Source organism: Schistocerca piceifrons, chromosome 7 (assembly GCF_021461385.2).
Source record: "Schistocerca piceifrons isolate TAMUIC-IGC-003096 chromosome 7, iqSchPice1.1, whole genome shotgun sequence".
NCBI classification, from domain to species: domain Eukaryota; kingdom Metazoa; phylum Arthropoda; class Insecta; order Orthoptera; family Acrididae; genus Schistocerca; species Schistocerca piceifrons.
In genome coordinates this window covers 84,995,912-85,019,268 of record NC_060144.1, presented here as the reverse complement: position 1 = coordinate 85,019,268, position 23,357 = coordinate 84,995,912, and positions in this window count along the sequence as shown.

Sequence of the window (23,357 nt, the reverse complement as noted above, 5' to 3'; positions counted from 1 at the left end):
TGTTCGGCTACTTGGAGACCATTTGCAATCATTCATTGACTTCATGTTCCCAAACAATGATGGAATTTTTATGAATGACAATGCACCATCTCACTGGGCCACAATTGTTTGCGAATTGTCTGAAGAGAGTTCTGGACAGTTCGAGCGAATGATTTGGCCACCCAGATCGGGCGACATGAATTCCATCGAACTTTTATGGAATGTAATCGAGAGCTCAGTTCATGCACGAAGTCCTGCACTGGCAACATTTTCGCGATTAGAGGCGGCTATAAAGGCTGCATGGTTCAATGTTTCCGCAGGAGACTTTTTGAGCCCATACCACGTCGAGCCGCTGCAGTACGCCAGACAAAAGGTGGTCCGACATGATGTTAGGTCGTATACCATGACTTCTGTCGCCTCGGTGTATGTTTATGTAAAATACATATATAAAATCTCGTTGGCATTCTATTTTAATCGCGCTAGCTGTTCTCTTTATGTGAATAGTAGCTGAAATAAAATGATCGTATGGCATTGTTGGGCGGGAGGCCCCGGGAAGTTCGGCCGCCTTATTGCAAGTCTTATTACATGTGAGGCAGCAATGGGCGACTTGCGCGTCGATGATTATGATGATGATGGCAACACAACACCCAGTCCACGGGCGGAGAAAATTTCTAACCCACTCGGGGACCGAACCTGAGCCCGCTGTATGGGTGGCAAGCAACTTACCACTCTGTTCGGCAGGCGGACGGTAGCTATTCTACACTCATGCTCATAAATTAAGGATATGAAACGTCCCCTTAGAAAAGTTAATGAATTACTGTACTGATAAACCTCTACATTATTTGATTTTCAAACAGCTGAGCAGAACTGAACGTACTCAGACATTTCGCTCTTTACTTATCCTGATCAACACTAAACTGACACACAATATTTTTAGCGCAACGCAATCTGACTTTCAAAAATCCCTACAAAAAAAATGGCCCTGACTAACAACAATCTATACATTTCATGAATCACTTGCCTCACAAAGATCTTCGTTACTCGAACTACTGCAATACAGCGATCGCCAATACTGCCAGCTAAATAAAAGATTCTAACCACTGGAGGCACTAACTACTGATAGGCATAGTTAGCAAATGAAAGATTTTGATAGAGAACAAACAATGTATTTACCTTAATAGTGTTCAAAAGTCATTATATATATATATATATATATATATATATATATATATATATATATATATATATTACTTCATGGTATCCAGTATTACAAATTTACTGTCTCTGATGGACAAACGTACAGATTGTCCGCTCTTAAAATTCTGCCATCTCTCTCCCCACATCCACCACTGCTGGCGGCTCACCTCCAACTGCGCAACGCTATGCGCTGTTCACATCCAGCTGCGCAACACTACAATAGCGAATATTCCAACAATGCAAACCATCCACAGACTGCACACAGCACAGTCAGTGATTTTCATACAGAGCACTACGAGATGTTATCACCATAAAAACCTAAACAGCCTACTTACACACTCATGCTCATAAAATAAGGATAATGCTGATACATGGTGAAACAACGCTCTGGTGGGCGGTTTGCTGGTTTAAATCACCTTTCCCCCCATGAACCATGGACCTTGCCTTGGTCGGGAGGCTTGCGTGCCTCAGCGATACAGATGGCCGTACCGTAGGTGCAACCACAACAGAGGGGTATCTGTTGAGAGGCCAGACAAACGTGTGGTTCCTGAAGAGGGGCAGCAGCCTTTTTAGTAGTTGCAAGGGCAACAGTCTGGATGATTGACTGATCTGGCCTTGTAAAAATAACCAAAACGGCCTTGCTGTGCTGGTACTGCGAACGGCTGAAAGCAAGGGGAAACTACGGCCGTAATTTTTCCCGAGGGCATGCAGCTTTACTGTATGATTAGATGATGATGGCGTCCTCTTGGGTAAAATATTCCGGAGGTAAAATAGTCCCCCATTCGGATCTCCGGGCGGGGACTACTCAAGAGGATGTCGTTATCAGGAGAAAGAAAACTGGCGTTCTACGGATCGGAGCGTGGAATGTCAGATCCCTTAATTGGGCAGGTCAGTTAGAAAATTTAAAAAGGGAAATGGATAGGTTAAAGTTAAATATAGTGGGAATCAGTGAAGTTCGGTGGCAGGAGGAACAAGACTTTTGGTCAGGTGACTACAGGGTTATAAACACAAAATCAAATAGGGGTAATGCAGGAGTAGTTTTAGTAATGAATAAAAAAAATAGGAGTGCGGGTAACCTACTACTAACAGCATAGTGAACGCATTATTGTGGCCAAGATAGATACGAAGCCCACACCTACTACAGTAGTACAAGTTTATATGCCAACTAGCTCTGCAGATGACGAAGAAATTGAACAAATGTATGATGAAATAAAAGAAATTATTCAGATAGTGAAGGGTGACGAAAATTTAGTAGTCATGAGTGACTGGAATTCAAGAGTAGGAAAAGGGAGAGAAGGAAACATAGTAGGTGAATATGGATTGGGGGGAAAGAAATGGAAGAGGAAGCCGTCTGGTAGAATTTTGCACAGAGCATAACTTAATCGTAGCTAACACTTGATTCAAGAATCATAAGAGAAGGTTGTACACATGGAAGAATCCTGGAAATACTAGAAGGTATCAGATAGATTACATAATGATAAGACAGAGATTTAGGAACCAGGTATTAAATTGTAAGACATTTCCAGGGGCAGATGTGGACGCTGACCACAATCTATTGGTTATGACCTGTAGATTAAAACTGAAGAAACTGCAAAAAGGTGGGAATTTAAGGAGATGGGACCTGGATAAACTGAAAGAACCAGAGGTTGTACAGAGTTTCAGGGAGAGCATAAGGGAACAATTGACAGGAATGGGGGGAAAAAATACAGTAGAAGAAGAATGGGTAGCTTTGAGGGATGAAGTAGTGAAGGCAGCAGAGGATCAACTAGGTAAAAAGACGAGGACTAGTACAAATCCTTGGGTAACAGAAGAAATATTGAATTTAATTGGTGAACGGAGTAAATATAAAAATGCAATAAATGAAGTAGGCAAAAAGGAATACAAACGTCTGAAAAATGAGATCGATAGGAAGTGCAAAATGGCTAAGCAGGGATGGCTAGAGGACAAATGTAAGGATGTAGAGGCTTATCTCACTAGGGGTATGACAGATACTGCCTACAGGAGAATTAAAGAGACCTTTGGAGATAAGAGAACCACTTGCATGAACATAAAGAGCTCAGATGGAAACCCAGTTCTAAGCAAAGAAGGGAAAGCAGAAATGTGGAAGGAGTATATAGAGGGTCTATACAAGGGCGATGTACTTGAGGACAATATTATGGAAATGGAAGAGGATGTAGATAAAAATGAAATGGGAGATACGATAATGTGCGAAGAGTTTGACAGAGCACTGAAAGACCTGAGTCGAAACAAAGCCACCGGAGTAGACAACATTCCATTGGAACTACTGTCAGCCTTGGGAGAGGCAGTCCTGACAAAACTCTACCATCTGGTGAGACAGGCGAAATTCCCTCAGACTTGAAGAATATAATAATTCCAATCCCAAAGAAAGCAGGTGTCGACAGATGTGAAAATTACCGAACTATCAGTTTAGTAAGTCACAGCTGCAAAATACTAACGCGAATTCTTTACAGACGACTGGAAAAACTAGTAGAAGCCAACCTTGGGGAAGATCAGTTTGGATTCTGTAGAATTATTGGAACACGTGAGGCAATACTGACCTTACGACTTATCTTATAAGAATGATTAAGGAAAGGTAAACCTACGTTTCTAGCATTTGTAGACTTAGAGAAAGCTTTTGATAATGTTGACTGGAATACTCTCTTTCAAATTCTGAAGGCGGCAGGGGTAAAATACAGGGAGCGAAAGGCTATTTACAATTTGTACAGAAACCAGATAGCAGTTATAAGAGTCGAGAGACATGAAAGGGAAGCAGTGGTTGGGAAGGGAGTGAGACAGGGTTGTAGTCTCTCCCCGATGTTATTCAATCTGTATATTGAGCAAGCAGTGAAGGAAACAATAGAAAAATTCGGAGTAGGTATTAAAATACATGGAGAACAAATAAAAACTTTGAGGTTCGCCGATGATATTGTAATTCTGTCAGAGATAGCAAAGGACTTGGAAGAACAGTTGAACGGAATGCATAGCGTCTTAAAAGGAGGATATAAGATGAACATCAACAAAAGCAAAACGAGGGTAATGGAATGTAGTCGAATTAAGTCGAGTAATGCTGAGGGAATTAGATTCGGAAATGAGACACTTAAAGTAGTAAAGGAGTTTTGCTATTTGGGGAGCAAAATTACTGATGATGGTCGAAGTAGAGAGGATATAAAATGTAGACTGGCAATGGCAAGGAAAGCATTTCTGAAAAAGAGAATTTTGTTAACATCGAGTATAGATTTAAGTGTCAGGATGTCATTTCTGAAAGTATTTGTATATAGTGTAGCCATGTATGGAAGTGAAACATGGATGATAAATAGTTTGGACAAGAAGAGAATAGAAGCTTTCGAAATGTGGTGATACAGAAGAATGCTGAAGATTAGATGGGTAGATCACATAACTAATGAGGAAGTATTGAATAGGATTGGGGAGAAGAGAAGTTTGCGGCACAACTTGACCAGAAGAAGGGATCACTTGGTAGGACATGTTCTGAGGCATCAAGGGATCACCAATTTAGTATTGGAGGGCTGCGTGGAGGGTAAAAATCGTAGAGGGAGACCAAGAGATGAACACACTAAGCAGATTCAGAAGGATGTAGGTTGCAGTAGATACTGGGAGATGAAGAAGCTTGCACAGGATAGAGTAGCATGGAGAGCTGCATCAAACCAGTCTCAGGACTGAAGACCACAACAACAACAACGAGTGTATTCGTGCATGTGTCTCGGACATCCAATGTTAGATGTGGGTAAGACTACCATTGTTCCAATGTCGTCAATGTTACCGTCATTTATGACTGCGTCTCGAAGGTTGATGTATTCTTCCGTGAGTAGTTTCTTCTGATTCAGTCTTATGCGAATCATCCGTTCCGCTTCTATTTTTGCACGCATATCTACCAGGAATAGTTGGAATATTCGGCGAGTGTTGAGAATGTGATTGTATATTTGTTTCCGATCATTAAGCGGTAAGCATAGAACTCCTTTCAAGTGACTTTTTTGTTTGTTTCTACGCCTGTGTCAGGTTGGATTTCTTTCACATTAAAATGATATCCGTCTCCCCCACTGCAGAAATATTAATGGATATTGGAATGCATCATATGAACGGCGTGTCTCTGAAATGCGTTGTAGTCCTTTTCTTCTTCCTTGCGTAATTATGCCATGGTTTGTGTTTTCACTGTCCACAATTATGATGGTGACTTCGTCTATCTGTGGTGCATTAAATCGATGTTCCTGTTTTCCATGTAGTAGTTTGTCGGCTCGAATTATAACTTTATTGTCATCAGAAATCATTCGCTCTAGCGCTGTTTTGTATATGTGAATCAGTTGATTGTATTCGTGTTAAGATCCTTGGTTCATCTCAGACTACTTCTTGTCTCAGTTCATTGATATTTGTGCATCGTTGATCAATTTCTGTTCCTTCATTTCCGATGAAATATACTAGCAGAAATTTATAGTCTTCGTTGGGCAGTGGTAGTAATGATCCAATGTTGTGATAGATGTTTCCTTGTATGCAAAAAACATAATCGATTTCATCTCTGTTAGTGTTGATTGAAGTGACACCGAAAGAAGTCATTTGGAAGTAGTTATTGTACGCTTCTGTATTGTTTGTGTTTTGATTCTGGAATTTCCTGGGTCAAGCAATGTAAAAATTCCAGCGAAAGTGTCTAGTGGTGGTAATCGAAGTTTTCCATTCAAGAATAGAATTCTGGTGGTTCTCCACTGAATTTTCTCGGTGCAAGACTGGCAGATTTTATCCACTTTTACTATAAGGACCTGTTTGTGTTTGTTACATTCTTTCGTCAGGTCGCAGTGGAATGCTTCATTTGTTAGGCTGTACTGTCTACTTGTCCTCGTCCGTGTTTGTCGTAGGATGATATTTTCATGGCTGTCTTGAGTTCGTTGTATTTTATTATAAGATGGTGTCACAATTCTTGATTCTTCAAGCCATTCGTCTCGTTGTTCTTCGATTTCTCTGCTTCACATGGTGCTCATTTTCGTTCGTTGAGATCTTAAACGTACTTCGCGCTTTTCGTCCGCTTCGCCTTCTTCGTTTGTTGCGTTTTCTCGCTGTTCTTTTTGTTTTGCTTCACAACTGGCACGATCTCTTCCTCTTTTACTTCTAGGCATTGTCTAAAATATAAATCAAATCAACTTTTTATTAACTAATACACTATGTACGCTTTACACACTTTTCACACTTTATTTTCGATTTATAGTCACTCACTGTCATTTTCACTACACACACTTCACTGTTTGTTTTTATTCACTCACTAAACTACTTTGTACGTTCTTCCCTTCGTCACTGATCAGAAACTGACGTTCGAACCCACGACGAGTCTTGCTTTATACATCCCTATCAATGGGTAGCCCCACCAGTGCCGTGTTCCAGAACATACCAAAAAGGTTACGAATGGGCCACAATGCTCCAGAACATTCCACAACATTCGAGAGTGGTCTGGAATGTTCCAAGATGATCTGGGGATGTTCCGGGATGTACCCAAACATTCTGCAATATTCTTGAATATCACAGAGTATTCCCGAACGTTCTAGAACATGCCAGATCATTGTGGAACATTCCGGAATGTTGTGGAATGCTCTCGAATACTCCGAATGTTCTGAAATGTTGTGGAACACCCTCGAATGTTCTAGAAATTTCTAGAGGGAGTAACTTCCCTGTCCTTATATCTTCAAAAGCACGCCCTTCAGGTAAAAACGGGAAGCTTCTTCATGGATGGGGGACAGAGGACTACCATACACCCAATGATCGTACCGGAACTCGTTTCTGAGTTTTAGTGGCACGCACATTGTACACTTACTTATATAATATACAGTATGTACTGATTATCTATCATAGTCTCTCTTTCAAACTCTTAATACTATTAAAACTTAAAACTGTTATTCATATTATAGCCATAAAGTGCTTTTTATACGCATTACCCCTATGATAAATGTCTATGTCACTTATTCCGCATAAAATGTGGCCATTCAAAGTATTAAGCGAAGTCCGCCAAACATCGAAATACAGGGTAAAGCGAAATTCGCGCAATCGAACTTCGCAGCGCGAATCCTCACATGCTACCGACAAAAAAATGTCTTTCACAAAACAGTCCGGCGAGTGGCAATCTGGTAACGCTGTTCCATTATATTTTTTGCACCACTTAGAGTATTTCGATGTGTTTTTCAGTGTCGTAAATTAAAAATGCCGGTTTTAAACTTGTGTTATGTTTCTTTCCCGGGTGCGATATGCTAGCATAATGTTGCACATCGTAAGAGTATTACGGCTCCCCTTCGAAATCCCTTGTGATCATGTAAGTAAAGTTTTAAGTGCCTATTGTCGAGTAATTTCTGCATATGAAAAGAGATGAAATAACGGATTTCTCTTGTTTGTTCTCAATGGAGTTGGGCAAGTTAGAATTGCGGCATATTGGTAATTTTTGCTTTTGGACCATCTAACTACAACTGAATGAAAGACTATTTTCGTGCCATACGCGTTTCGCCTTTATTCTCTGCAAGGCATCTTCAGTGGCTTGGGATACGTACATACTATTACTATTTAGTTTATATTTTGGGGCAATGTACTTAAAGGTTATACACAGTTCTGGTTGTTGGTTTTTTCTATGACGTACTGATATTTTAAATTCTACTTACAGGTTGCGTGGACGAATTTCAACAAGTTATGTTTCTGTTCCATTTTTTTCTGTTCTTCTTGTAATTGTCGCTTGGGGTTTTTATTTTCCACATTTCACAGCACTAGGAACTCAACGCTTATTTTGAAGCAGTGTTTTGGTATGTGTTGCCGACTGTCGGATGTTGCTGCCAAAGATCACTTTTGTGTGTGATTTTTGAGATATCTGTGATCTGTTTGTGTATGCATGTGGCTGTATGTGTGTGTGTGTGTGTGTGTGTGTGAGAGAGAGAGAGAGAGAGAGAGAGAGAGAGAGAGAGAGAGAGAGAGACCAGTGGTGAAGGGGTGGGGGAGGGAGGTAGGGAGGGGGATTTTTTTTTTGTGACTGCATGTGCAAGAGGGATGATTTTTATTTTATCATTCGCTTTGTTAAGTGTAGTAGGGAGTCTCTACTGATGTGTGTTTACTCATTTATCACATGTTTATTTTCAGCGATGGCTTTGTGGATGTGGAACTTCTCTTGCATTTGTATAAGGTATTTATCATTGTTGTTTATTCTCATTATTTTCATGTTTGTAGGGTGGTCATTATGGTGTTTTAAATGTTCGTAAATGTGGAATGGTTTGTTTCCTACTTCCAATACTTGATATGTTTTTTGTACCGTGTTTTAAAATTCCTGCATGTCATGCCTATGTATACTGCATCGCAACTTTGACATTCAAGTTTATACACTCCTGGAAATTGAAATAAGAACACCGTGAATTCATTGTCCCAGGAAGGGGAAACTTTATTGACACATTCCTGGGGTCAGATACATCACATGATCACACTGACAGAACCACAGGCACATAGACACAGGCAACAGAGCATGCACAATGTCGGCACTAGTACAGTGTATATCCACCTTTCGCAGCAATGCAGGCTGCTATTCTCCCATGGAGACGATCGTAGAGATGCTGGATGTAGTCCTGTGGAATGGCTTGCCATGCCATTTCCACCTGGCGCCTCAGTTGGACCAGCGTTCGTGCTGGACGTGCAGACCGCGTGAGACGACGCTTCATCCAGTCCCAAACATGCTCAATGGGGGACAGATCCGGAGATCTTGCTGGCCAGGGTAGTTGACTTACACCTTCTAGAGCACGTTGGGTGGCACGGGATACATGCGGACGTGCATTGTCCTGTTGGAACAGCAAGTTCCCTTGCCGGTCTAGGAATGGTAGAACGATGGGTTCGATGACGGTTTGGATGTACCGTGCACTATTCAGTGTCCCCTCGACGATCACCAGTGGTGTACGGCCAGTGTAGGAGATCGCTCCCCACACCATGATGCCGGGTGTTGGCCCTGTGTGCCTCGGTCGTATGCAGTCCTGATTGTGGCGCTCACCTGCACGGCGCCAAACACGCATACGACCATCATTGGCACCAAGGCAGAAGCGACTCTCATCGCTGAAGACGACACGTCTCCATTCGTCCCTCCATTCACGCCTGTCGCGACACCACTGGAGGCGGGCTGCACGATGTTGGGGCGTGAGCGGAAGACGGCCTAACGGTGTGCGGGACCGTAGCCCAGCTTCATGGAGACGGTTGCGAATGGTCCTCGCCGATACCCCAGGAGCAACAGTGTCCCTAATTTGCTGGGAAGTGGCGGTGTGGTCCCCTACGGCACTGCGTAGGATCCTACGGTCTTGGCGTGCATCCGTGCGTCGCTGCGGTCCGGTCCCAGGTCGACGGGCACGTGCACCTTCCGCCGACCACTGGCGACAACATCGATGTACTGTGGAGACCTCACGCCCCACGTGTTGAGCAATTCGGCGGTACGTCCACCCGGCCTCCCGCATGCCCACTATACGCCCTCGCTCAAAGTCCGTCAACTGCACATACGGTTCACGTCCACGCTGTCGCGGCATGCTACCAGTGTTAAAGACTGCGATGGAGCTCCGTATGCCACGGCAAACTGGCTGACACTGACGGCGGTGCACAAATGCTGCGTAGCTAGCGCCATTCGACGGCCAACACCGCGGTTCCTGGTGTGTCCGCTGTGCCGTGCGTGTGATCATTGCTTGTACAGCCCTCTCGCAGTGTCCGGAGCAAGTATGGTGGGTCTGACACACCGGTGTCAATGTGTTCTTTTTTCCATTTCCAGGAGTGTATATTCATGGTCCCTGGAATTTATGATGGCTCTTGGTAGTCGGTCGGCTTAAGTGTAATTGGAGGTTTTGCACGGTCTTATATGCTATTTGGAAGCAGTGTCTCGTTTGTATGTTTGCCACTCTGTGTGTAAGATTATGTGTATAAGTCATAGTGTACCATCTGATTTTTTTCTGTGTGATTTTGTCATTGTGTGTGTTTACTGAGTGTGTGTGTGAGTTTGCAGCTTGTAAGTTAGCTTGTATCCTGGAAGTGTTGTGTTTATTTTGTATTTGTGTTTTTATTTTTTTGGTGTTTTGTGTGTCATGCCCATTTGTATGATTGTACACATTTCTTTTTCATAGTTTCTCTTGTTGAGTGGGATTCTGTTTAATCTACATATCATATGCTTTAGTGCTGCAAGCTTCTGGTTGTGGGGGTGATTAGATGTGAAATTTATTATTGTGTCTGTGGCTGTTGGTTTTCTAAAGATACAGGCGAAACGCGTATGGCATGAAAATTGTGTTTCATTCAGTTGTAGTTAGACGCTCCAAAAGTAAAACTTATCACTATACCGTAGTATTACACGCAACTGAGGAAGACAAGACTACAAAAGTTGAAGTTAAGAATGATTTACTGAAATAAGTTCCGCCATTCAAAAATGTACCTAGTTAATTACAACAGACAGCCTTAGGACTTGTGTCATCTGCAACTCCGCTGAGCATGTGTGTGTTGAGCGCTCGCGTCGGCGAGTGGCATAGCTACAGATCTGAGACGCGGTGAGCGCACGGCCGGCTTTGTAATCTAGCAGCTGACGTATGACACCACAGCTGGTGGGGCAGCACAAGCCCCCACCTGTGACGACAAATAATATTCCGGAAACAGAACGTGAGAATATCTCACAGACGGGACACTTGAAAATGATTGCTGAGTCAAGACAAACTGATTATGCGCAGCCCACTCACATTACTGTCAAAAGTCTAAATAACCACCTTTGCAGTGCGGAGGGACCGCGCGGTCTAGGCGCTATGTTACGGACTGCGCGGCCCCTCCCTCGGGCATGGGTGTGTGTGTTGTTCTTAGCATAAGCGAGCCGGAGTGGCCGAGCGGTTCTAGGCGCTAAAGTCTGGAACCGCGCGACCGCTAGGTCGCAGATTCGAATCCTGCCTCGGGCATGGATGTGTGTGATGTCTTTAGGTCAGTTAGGTTTAGGTAGTTCTAAGTTCCAGGGGACTGATGACCTCAGAAGTTAAGTCCCATAGTGCTCAGAGCCATTTGAACCAAGTTAGTTAAAGTAGCGTGTGTGTAAGTCTAGGGACCAATGGCCTCAGCAGTTTGGTCCCTTAGAAATTCACACATTTCATAACTGCCTTTAGCAGCGCGGACCTCTACGTCTATACTCTTTAAACCACCGTGAGGGGCATGGCAGAGGGTACGTCCCATTGTATTGTACCAATAATTAGGGTTTCTTCTCGTTCCATGCATGTGTGGAGTGCGGGAAGAATGATTGTTTGACTGCCATTGTGCGTGCAGTAATTATTCTAATCGTACCCTCACGGTCCCGGTGTCGTGGGGTTTCCTACCGTGTTGTTTCCTACGAGCAGTGGCACACTAAACCGGTCAGAGGCCCGGGCCGGCAAAACAAATCGAGGCTCCCCTTGCTGCCCCCTCCTACCCTTCTCACCACACAGGATTTCTCCGAGAGTTTCAAACGCAAACGGAAGGAAGTCACACATTGCTTATCTTCATTTTGTGTCGTGATAATTTACAAGGTATAAAATTATTTTACATAATACTGAAAGTGACTACTCTCGTAATGAAATGAAATGTCGTGTGGCTAGGGCCTCCCGTCGGGTAGACCGTTCGCTTGGTGCAGGTCTTTCAAGTTGACGCCACTTCGGCGACCTGCGCGTCGATGGGGATGAAATGATGATGATTAGGACAACACAACACCCAGTGCCTGAGCGGAGAAAATCTCCGACCCAGCCGGGAATCAAACCCGGGACCTTAGAATTGACATTCCGTCACGCTGACCACTCAGCTACCGGGGCCGGACACTACTCTCGTATTCTCGTTACTATTATTTAATAGCTACGTTGCCCCTTATACGACAGAAATGATTACATGTTTCGCAACTAAGTCGGCATAGAGCAAGCGGGGTGTATAAAAATGAATTCCTATTTCCCAAACCAAGAGGAAGGTCACTGTCTACATAAAACTCCGTTCAGTGCATGGTGGAGGGTACTTTACTTACGGATTTCAACAAAAGCCACACAAAAGCTCCGATCTCGATGAAATTTTGTACATTTGATCTTCAAAACAAGGGTAACCTCACCGTCTACGTGAAATTTCATACGGTATATGGCGGAGGGTGCGTTACAACAGAATTACACACCATTTGACTGACCAGCTTGGGAGTTGGCTCATGTATGTATGTTTCCGTGGAGAGTGCATTTACACAAGCCAACGTACGCTAGATGGCGGATGGTTGGCCTACCTTTAAATAAATTCAACATCGTCTCGTCAATCAACATGAATGTTGGCAGATATACGTATTTTTTCATAGACGGAGAAAGAGGAGATGGCATGACGGAGGCGGATGAGGATATATACGGAGAGAGGAGAACGTGATGGGGGCGGGGAGGGGGAGGAGGTGCATCCAGAGAAGTGAGAGAAGCAGATTAAAAGAGAGAGGGAGCAGCAGGTAAACATAGAAAGGGGAAAGGCGATGCATGATTAATGGAACACTGTAATACATACATAAATTAGTGGTGTTATTGTGAATTTGATGTACTATTAGAAGAAGCAGAGGAGGAGGTGGACAGAGGATGGCAAGATGGATGGAGAAGGAGAGGAGGATGGAGAGGAGGAGGAAGTGTTGTGAGAGAGGGGGGGAGCAGAGGGGGGGGGGGGCAGACGGAGGAGATGGAAAGAGAGACATATGGGCTGCAGGAGGAGGTGGATAGAGTGACGGGATAGGACTAAATGGACAAGAGAGATGAGGGAAGAGGGGATGAACTGACATAAAACTGGGATGAATAAATATCCGGGCATCGCTGGGTTTACAGTTACTAATTAGATATCTACACGACAATGGTCGTGTTCATCTGAAAGAAATTACAAAAAAAATGGTTGAAATGGCTCTGAGCACTAAGGGACTCAACTTCTGAGGACATCAGCCCCCTAGAACTTAGAACTACTTAAACGTAACTAACCTAAGGACATCACACACATCCATGCCCGAGGCAGGATTCGAACCTGCGACCGTAGCGGTAGCACGGTTCCAGACTGTAGCGCCTAGAACCGCTCGGCCACTCCGGCCGGCAAAGAAATTACAGAATATTTCCCTATGGTTAGATGCGGCGTATAAAGTCTCGATAGCTAGAATGTTGTTCTGTATGTCTACAGATGATAAAATTCGTTGCTTAATATAGATGACTCTACCAAAGTTCATCTAATTGGAATTTCATCTTTATAAAATGAACTACATAACAATCAGCTGAAAAATGCTCCTGTTGGAGCACAATAAAAGCAAATATGATCGTGTTTAAAAGTCTCTGACAGGAAAGTGGGCAACCATCTGTCTGAGTCCTTATTCCGCCTTCCTCACCAAAAATTCTGGAAGCTTCACAGGACGAGTGACCATGTTATGTAAGAAATTTACCAAGTAAAATTTCAGTTTTTTGAGTTAAAAATTCAATAAACAGCAGATTGTGTATTAGAACTTTAGAAATACCGTTGAAAGCGTACTTTTGTGAACGAGATCCGCCAAATACAAATAATTAGTTTCGTATGACATATATGACGAAACTCCAGAATCGGCAAGTTAACTTTGCGAAATTATTGATGCTGATCGACGACGACACTGTCTGAGAAACGGTGACAACACCTGCACTGAGATTGAGGGACTGTGGTATAGACAAGCAGTGGGGGAGGCTCAGTTGGCAAACACCTCGTTAGGGAACCGGTTGCTCTGGACAGCTTCGCTACCTGCTGCACCCTTGTAGGAAACCCCACTATAGGAAACCCCACGTAGCCACGATCCCTGTGTGAGCTATATGTGTGGGGTTGTAGTTATCCCTAGAGTAAACATTTAAAGCCGATTCTTGAAACTTTTGCAGAATGAGATTAAACGAGGCTGTGGAAGATAACGGCAAGGACGTGGAGCCACGCTGACTCCAGTGCTCTGGCCAGCTGCTGAAATGTTACCTTATAAATATATAAAAAAGTAGCCCCAATTCTAATATCATAAATAATTTTACATCTATAAATAAATTTGTATATCAATTGAAAGAAACGATGTACTGATGAGATGGTACGTTTTTAATTATTCATGAATTATTTTGTGAAGAAGTGTGTATGAGTTAAAATGTGCGAAGAAAACTCTGTAAAACAAAATGTAGTAGGGACGTTCGTTTGTCTAAAACTAAAACTGAACTCCTCCCGAACAGGCCATGAAGGCCCAACGATACCGACCAGCCGCCGTGTCATCCTCAGCCCATAGGCGTCATAGTACACGGATATGGAGGGGCATGTGGTCAGCACGCGGCTCTCCCGGCCGTATGTCAGTTTCCAAGACCGGAGCCGCCACTTCTCAATCAAGCAGCTCCTCAGTTTGCCTCACAAGGGCTGAGTGCACACCGCTTGACAACCGCAAGGTCACCCGTCCAAGTGCTACCCCAGCCCGACAGCGCTTAACTTCCATGATCTGACTGGAACCGGTGTTACCACTGCGGCATAAAAAACCGGAACGCGACTGGTTCGCTCTCTTCTCTCAGTCTCTTTCTTTCTTTCTTTGTCCTCCACTACGAGCTAAGCAAAGTTGTATGCTCTTATTTTACAATTATGTTAATTTGATGTTAAGTGGCCGTGTTTCATTTGAAGATACCTTTCCTTCCTATTCATGTTATACGTGATTTTATTACTATTCATGTTCTATGTGATTTTATTATGCATTTTTTTTTAGTCCAGCTTCAGGCTCCAACGAAGAGAAGTTGCTAGCGCATTGTTTGGTGGTCACGGCCGAACACTGTTAGCGTTCATTCGCCGTTTAATCCATCAGATTATAATTCACAGGTCCCTAAGATCATTTTTACCGAAATCTTTCTCTCAAAATCCGGGCAAAGTTATTATGCGAACCCCGTAATATTCGATCGTTGGTCTCCAAACAATATCGTCTACCAACGCACTCGCCGGTCTGATGTAATGACGGCGCTGGGAGGTACAGTTCAGCTTAATTAGAAATGGAAGTAGAATTTTTCTGTGCCATGTTTTATCATTTCAATGGTGTTGCCTACAGCAAAGCTAGAAACATTCATGTAGTGTTCTCAACCAGTACTTACCAGTTATTCAATGCTTTCTTAAAGGTCATGTTTACTAGCAGAGATAAAATCTATTAACATTCCATTTTAATTAATTGATTCATATCTATCTAACCAATAATAATATCAAATATCTTATTTTTTAATTTTATTAGTGACAAACGCTACGCTGCGATAGGTTTCCCAGTTTCCATGGCGCGTAAAGCCCAATCGAGATGCTCCCACAGATTCTCGACTGGGTTTAAATGAGAGCAGTTTGGTGGCTGAGGGGGTACGATGCTCCTCAATCCAGCTGCGGTGTTGGCATGCAAAATCCAGCCTTCGTCACCGACGAGCAGCAGGGCGCAGCCCCGAACCCTCCCGAAACCAGGCAGGTAAGCAGGTAACAGGACCGAATGCTCCCACACTGACACAATGCGACAGAGCGCATTGTGTGCGCTAATGACCACAGCTGCCTGCGGACACTACGCAGTTCGCGGCAGATCTTTGTAGAGTGAACATGTCCTCAGACGAGCTTACAGTTTCAATAAGTATGAAGGGAAGGAAAATGTCGGTTTTGAAAGGTAACACCTTCGGTTTTCAAAAACGGCTGAAAGGTGGTCTAGCGCGATGGACGTGCAAGATTAATGGCTGCATAAGTTTTGTTAAAACTAGTTCTATTGAGGAGCTGGATGTCGTGGAGTGCCAAGAAGAGCACAATCATGAAGAAATGCCTCATAACAAAATTCGGAGGCAAGAAATCATTTCTGATCTAAAGAGAAAAGGCATAGAAGACATTTGGGAGAGACCGTCAAAAAAAATTTACCAGAAGTTAAAAGGAGGAGGTACAAAAGATATAACTAAGAGAGATGTCAACAATTCTCGTAAATCTATTTACAAAGCTGGGCGCAAAATTCTGCCAAATCTGCCCACGAATGCTGCAGATGTTCGTGATGTTATTAACACGCTGAATGTGGAAACCACAGACGGGACAAAGTGTTTATTAGAAAATAACATCGAGAAAAAAGTGATCATATTTTGTGACTCTGCAAACCTTAAAACATTAACGCAGTGTGAATCTATACAGGGTGAAAAGTATTTAAACAGACAAACTCTGGGAGGTTGTAGGGGATATCAAAATATTTTTCTCTAAGCTCATTTTTTCCTATGAGGTGTATTTAAACCGGTATAGGAAGGTTTCTCTGATGGCAAATTAATTAAACCAACAAACACTTTTCCATTTTTTTTATGACCAAGAGACAACATATTAACACAACCCAATTTCAGTTACAGTAGATTTTCAAAAATGCCTCCATTGACACGTAAACAAAGGTTACACCGACGGATCACGTTCTATCTGACACGGGCAAAAACCCCAGAATTGTTCCTGCTGGTGCTAGTATTCGGGCAACCAGATCCTCTTCTGATGCAACAGGAGTTCCGTAAACAAAGTTGAGCATCTCTCCCCACACAAAAACGTCCAGAGGGGACATATCTAGGGATCGAGCAGGCCATGGTACAGAACCACCTCTCCCAATCCACGTTTCTGGGTACCGTCACTCCAGGAATCGACGCACACGACGACTGAAATGTGCCGGCAACCCGTCGTGTTGCAACCACATGCGTTGTCTTGTAGGGAGTGGGACATCAATTATGGCAATGCTCTGGCGAGAAAATTGTAATAGTGCCTGCCATTTAATGGCCTAGGTAGCAGATACGGCCCAATTAAACAGTCCCCAACAACACCGACCCACACATTAACGAAGAACCGCACTTAATGAGCGCTAGTAATTGTGGCATGTGGGTTATCCTCACTCCAAACATGCGAATTGTGCATGTTGAAGACTCCATCACGCCCGAGCGTTGCTTCATCGGCAAACAACACAGAGGATGGAAATGTAGCATGCATTTCACACTGTTCCAGGTACCACTGCGAAAACTGTGCTCTGGGTGGATAATCAACTGGTTCCAGGTTGTGGACACGCTGTAAGTGAAATGGACGTAACAATTGCTCTCGAAGGACTGTTCGTACATTCGCCTGATTCGTCCCCATGTTACGAGCAATTGCACGAGTCCTGATTGAAGGATCCCGCTCCACATGCTGCAAGACAGTTTCCTCAAATTGCAGCGTTCTTACCGTGCGACTGCGTCCCTGTCCAGATAATCTGCTAAATGTCCCGGTCTCACGCAGACGTTGGTACACAGCAGCAAAGGTCGTATGATGTGGGATACGGCGATTAGGATATTATTGTTGATAAACCCGCTGTGCAGCTCGTCCGTTGTGGTGCGCTACGTAGCACGCACCAACCATATCAGTGTACTCACTCCAGGTGTATCGCTCCATTAGTAAACAGAGACAATGCACTGCTACACTGGTGGACAGCAGTTGCCTACAACTGAAGAGTGTAATACGCCCTCTAACAACTGAAGATCGTAATACGGCCTCCACCGGTTTAAATAATCCTCATAGGAAAAAGTGACAATAGGGAAAAATACTTGTTTTGATGTCCCCTACAACCTTCCAGAGTTTGTCGGTTTAAATACTTTTCACCCTGTATATGTTGATGGTATGTTCAAGTGCTGTCCAAAGTTTTTTTTGTCAGCTGTTTACAATACTTGTGTTAGTTAATGGCCATTCCATTCCATTGGTCTTCTCTTTAGTGAACGACAAGAAAACTTCGTCGTATCAGTATGTATTTCGCCGGCCGCGGTGGTCTAGCGGTTCTAGGCGCTCAGTCCGGAACCGCGGGACTGCTACGGTCGCAGGTTCGAATCCTGCCTCGGGCATGGATGTGTGTGATGTCCTTAGGTTAGTTAGGTTTAAGTAGTTCTAAGTTCTAGGGGACTGATGACAACAGATGTTAAGTCCCATAGTGCTCAGAGCCATTTGAACCATTTTGAAGTATGTATTTCAAAGCGTTGTCGATAAATGTAGTGATATAGGTTTGAACTTTTCGCCATCAACAATGTTTTATGTTTTCTGACTTTCAAGAGAGGATAATGAAAGCTGGAAGTGAGGTCTGACCTGATATTCGCATTCAAGGATGCAAATTTCATTTAACACAGAGTGTAACACCCCACCCGTCACTTATCTGGTTCTGATGTGTGTTCACCCCAGGTAATTGACTAAGAGATCAACAGAGAGTGCAAAACTGCCGCAATATCGGATAACGCAAAGAAAGTAATAAGGCCCTGTGACTCCTGATTGAACTGCGGTGGCAGTGTTGACATTAATTGATTCAGAATTGATCCCTTTTAATTAAAAAGGGGTGCACATTGATGTTATGTTCAGCTATTGAACACCAGATGCAAATGTTGAACATAACATTAATTAAGAAAGTGACTTGGGATTTCAACTACTTGATTGAAAACAGATGCAGTCGATTAGCACAGATTTATTTTAACTCACGACCTTCAATCATCACATTACATGACTCTCCTAACAGGCAGTGGTAATAAATTGCGTTTGCATGGAGTAAAGCGCGATAAATCAAAAGTAATTCCTATCGACTGACCCAGGCGTAATGCGAAGTGCGAGAAGAATTCTACAATACACGGCCCATGAGACCCTCGTGGGAACTTTGCCGACATGATCCAACCAATTAATCAGTGGCCGGAGCGGGCGCAATATCACCGAATTCAGTGTGGCGGAGCGGCGTCGTTGTGTGGATGTCAGCCGACCTCGTGGTGCTGCAAGGCTGCGCTCGTCTATTCACTCCTAGCTACCTTGCTCAGTACATAGCTGAACCAAAACTACCTATCTCCAAGCTCAATCGTTCCCTTTGCTAAGTCCTAAACTGCAGAGATGCTCCTTCTTTCTCAGGCAAGCTGAATCAAGAACGCCACGTCTGCACTCTAGGCAAGCTGGGAACGGAAGACCTCTACGGAGACTTCTCAGAGTCCGCTCTTCGCCTCGGTTTCCCCTCCAGCAAAATCACTTACGCCAATTACAGTGCAAGTCGCGTTAATTATGCGTCGCTTCCCAGCGCCGACCGATGCCTGCTCTGGGAAGTGAACAAATTCCCACAAAATTTTCCTTCTTCTCAACTTCTGCTATATAGCTCCTCCCAGGCCACCTATCAAGGTTAGCATCTGCACAAACACCAAGTTTTCTGGAATTCTGACTCCCAGGAGAGTACCTCAAATTCCTTGGTCCTACGTTCCCATTGGAGGCCGGCGTATTTCATGCTGTCGCTCTTCACCTGATTTACTTCAGGCTCTGCGGACTGTGACTTCACCGTGAAGTTGCTATTGTCATGAACACGCATATTTTGACCTCTGTTGACCATTCCACCGTAGCTTTGCGTGGCTTTCTCGCATGTTTCACAGAAAACGGGACGACGGACATTTATCAACAGGCGTAAAGTTCTCCGTCTGTTTCCCAGTACATCAACATGGGATCGGGGTCAACCACCCATGCTGTCACTCATCTTAAGGCGGCTGGAGGCCGCGCCGCGTTACTGCTTTCTCAGAGCTTGAGCCACCCTATGCTGCCTATTGTCGCTTCCCTTCGCCGTTCCCCATCCGGCTATGGTCAATTCTAAATACTTCCCTGGGGTAAACTAGCGTCCAGTAAATCGACTCGTTTCCACAAAGTTTTCATGTCATGTGAATTACTTTAAAACCATCACCCGACATTAATTATTCCACTACATCCATACTATACCCTCTACAAGAAGCATTGTGCCTTGTCAGTCATTTTGTTCAGCCCTACTGTTCGCTCAGCATGAGTTAGGTGATCTTTAATGACTTCATGTAAGGGGCATAGTTCTTGCCTTCTTACAAGAGCTAGTGGCGAAACATACAAACATTGGGGCCTGCACATGTCTACTGTGCAAAAAATGAAATTGTACATAGTTGGTTTGCCCATGCTGGCTCCTGATATGGTTGGCAACTTTTTTGTTGACGATTTCATGGCAGAGATACCTGCATCGGAAAAACTGCAAGCCTTTTGCGACTATTTAGTAGAAACTTACATAGAAGAGAATGCACTCTTTCCTCCATCCATGTTCGCAGGACTAAGTTGTAACAGACAGCGAACAACTAATGCTTGACAAAGTTTCCATAGCAAATATTATAGTCAGTTCTACTCCTCCAGTCCCGACATTTACCGATTTCTTGAAGTGCTGAAACAAATTCAGCTCGATTCTAAAATTGCAAGAAAAAGGAAAGAAATTGCCCACACTTCATGATGTGCTATTTTAATAAATTAATTATGAAGAAATAAAGGCTATAAATGATTTCAGTTTCTAAAAGTAAATATCTAAATAAGATAAAAGATAAAACTTTTAAACATACAATACACGCATTTTTTTTTTTACATCATCTACTGTAATTTCATATGCTTTCCTTTGCCTGCTTGGAGTATTGATAACGTTTAGAACTGCTACCTGCATCAAATGGGAGGATTCGGTCCCATCGTTTTTCAGACCCTTGCCGGCTTGGGAGGATTCGGTAACATTTTTCTGACCACGGTAGGATTCGGGGCTGCGCCCAAGCAGCAGTCAGCATGGGTGCATGCATGAACCAGTGCCTGCTTGTGATTGCGGTTATTCCTGAAACAACCGATTTTCACTTATATCAGATCCTGCCACGCCAGTTTAACCTGACCGTTAAAACCGTTCAAAATAGATGGTTTCTGAAAAAAAAACTATTCTCGGTTTTTTGTTCCTGTTATTTCTGCAATAATCGCAGAAATCGAACGAAGATCGAAAAATTTTGACGCTGTCGGTTTAAAATACATAGAATCAAAATATTAAGTTAAACAAGAAAATAAAAGAAAACTTCGTCCGTCCAACGTTCGCTGTTTTTCTCGAAAAGTGATAAGAGGTTGAATACTACAAAGTCATAAGTATTCTCTTACTGATTCTAATTTTTGAAAAAAAAAAATCATGTTCGAATCGGGGATCATAGCACTGTTTGAAAATAAAGAATAGTCAGTGCTAGAAGGTGAAAACTGAGGTTCGTGTTAATTTGTTCGTTTTCAGTGGCTACATGCACATAAAAGCTTATTATGTGGACACTGGCAGTACATTAGCTACTTTCCATTTTTATTGTAAACTATGAATAAATTGTCGTCAAGTTTTTGATTTATTACTGTTACCACAATTTCCTTCCTCTTTTGTTATCTTATAGAATGTTTAATCTTGTAAAGCAAATCAAGCACTGTACTTCATTGTTACGTCACTTCGTGAAATATGGTTGGTACCATTCTGATACACGACGGACGTCCGGTGACGAGACTGAGAAATTACCTTACAGCCCAGAAGGGGCAAGTCTCTCACGCTGCATGTACAAGCATACCAACTAACGGCCACACCGCATAGCAACAGGTACATTATTGTCTTAGCAATGCTGTACCATTTCTTACGCCATGTGTTTGTTGTTCGTTTCTGTCAGCATTGTTATTTTCCCATTTTCTACATTTTAAAGCAATGCAAATTTTAAGAATAAAAATTACTCGTTATTTTAAAAGGGTTTATTTAAAAACGAACAAAATAGCGATGCTGTTAAGGCTAATTGAAATTTCGGTTTTTGCCCGGTTATTCGTAAATAATAAAAATAGCTCCTGTTATAAACGAGACCAAATAAATACCGAAAAATACCGGTTATTCAGAACTAAAATACCGGTACCGATTTTAACTAGGTTTTCCCATCCCTAGTGCCTGCTACAAAGGCCGACACGCAGAACGCGCTGAACGGTAGGTGAGTAGATATTGTAAGTAGCCCCTTGGTTCACGGGGCGGTCAATTGCTGAACAATTGCACATACATAATTATTCTCCCGTATACATGACCGCAATTGTCGCTCAATCCCTGTCATTTGTGGCAAGTTGCGCACCGCAGTTGATACAGGCTGACAATTATTGAAATATATATATGAAATAAAATCGTCATAACTTCCGAACGGTTTGCGTTAGGACGTTCAAACTGCACGTTTAGCCGCTGGGCATGACGGGAATTAGTATGCGCTGTATGATTTTGGTTTAGCGACGAAGCTCAGTTCCATTTGGGTGGCTCGTCAATAAGCAAAATTGGCGCATTTGGGGGCTGAGAATCCGCATTTCGCGATCGAGAAGTCACTTCATCCTCAGCGGGTGACTTGTGTGGTGTGCAGTGTCCAGTCACGGAATGATCGGTGTGATATTCCTTGATGGCACGGTCACTACCGAACGGTACGTGAAGGTTTTGGAAGATGATTTCATCGCCGTTATCCAGAGTGACCCTGATTTCGACACGATGTGGTTCATGCAAGACGGAGCTCGACCACATAGAAGCAGGAGAGTGATGTCCGGGAGGAGCATTTTGGGGACCGTATTCTGGCTCTGGGGTATCCAGAGGCCACAGGCCTCGATTGGCCGCCATATTCTCCGGATCTGAATACATGCGACTTCTTTTCGCGTTGCTAATTAAAGAAAGGTATACAGCAATAACCTAAACACCATTGCTGAGCCGAAAACATCGACAACATCGATGTTCCGACACTTCAGCGGGTCAGAATTTTGCTATTCGTCTGCGCCACATGGCGCTAATGATGGCAGGCATATCGAACATGTCATAACCTAAAAACGAATATCTGTAGTGAAGTTTACATGTTGAATAAAGTGAGTGCACGCCGTAGTTTGTAACTAATTAACTTTTTTCGAATAATTCAATAATAGTCACCCCGCCCCGGTAGCTGAGTGGTCAGCGCGACAGAATGTCAATCCTAAGGGCCCGGGTTCGATTCCCCGCTGGGTCGAAGATTTTCTCCGCTCAGGGACTGGGTGTTGTGTTGTCCTTATCATCATCACTTCATCCCCATCGACGCGCAAGCCGACGAGGTGGCGTCAAATCGAAAGACTTGCATCCGGTGAACGGTCTACCCGACGGAAGGCCCTAGTCACACGACATTTTATTTACCACTTTACTTTAACCACAGCGGCATGCGGACAGTTTGCAAACTTAGCCGTTTCGGAAATGTTTCCACCCATGACCCGAAAGCCAATGATCATGCCCTTTTGGAGCTCAGATAAATCGTTCCATTTCCGCTTTACGACAACAACTGCACTCGTTTCCGCCTCCCCCGACATGCTTTATATACCCTCCACTGCTAGTGTTGCCTCAAGCTGTCTTTGAGTGGTTATTGCTCGTTGAC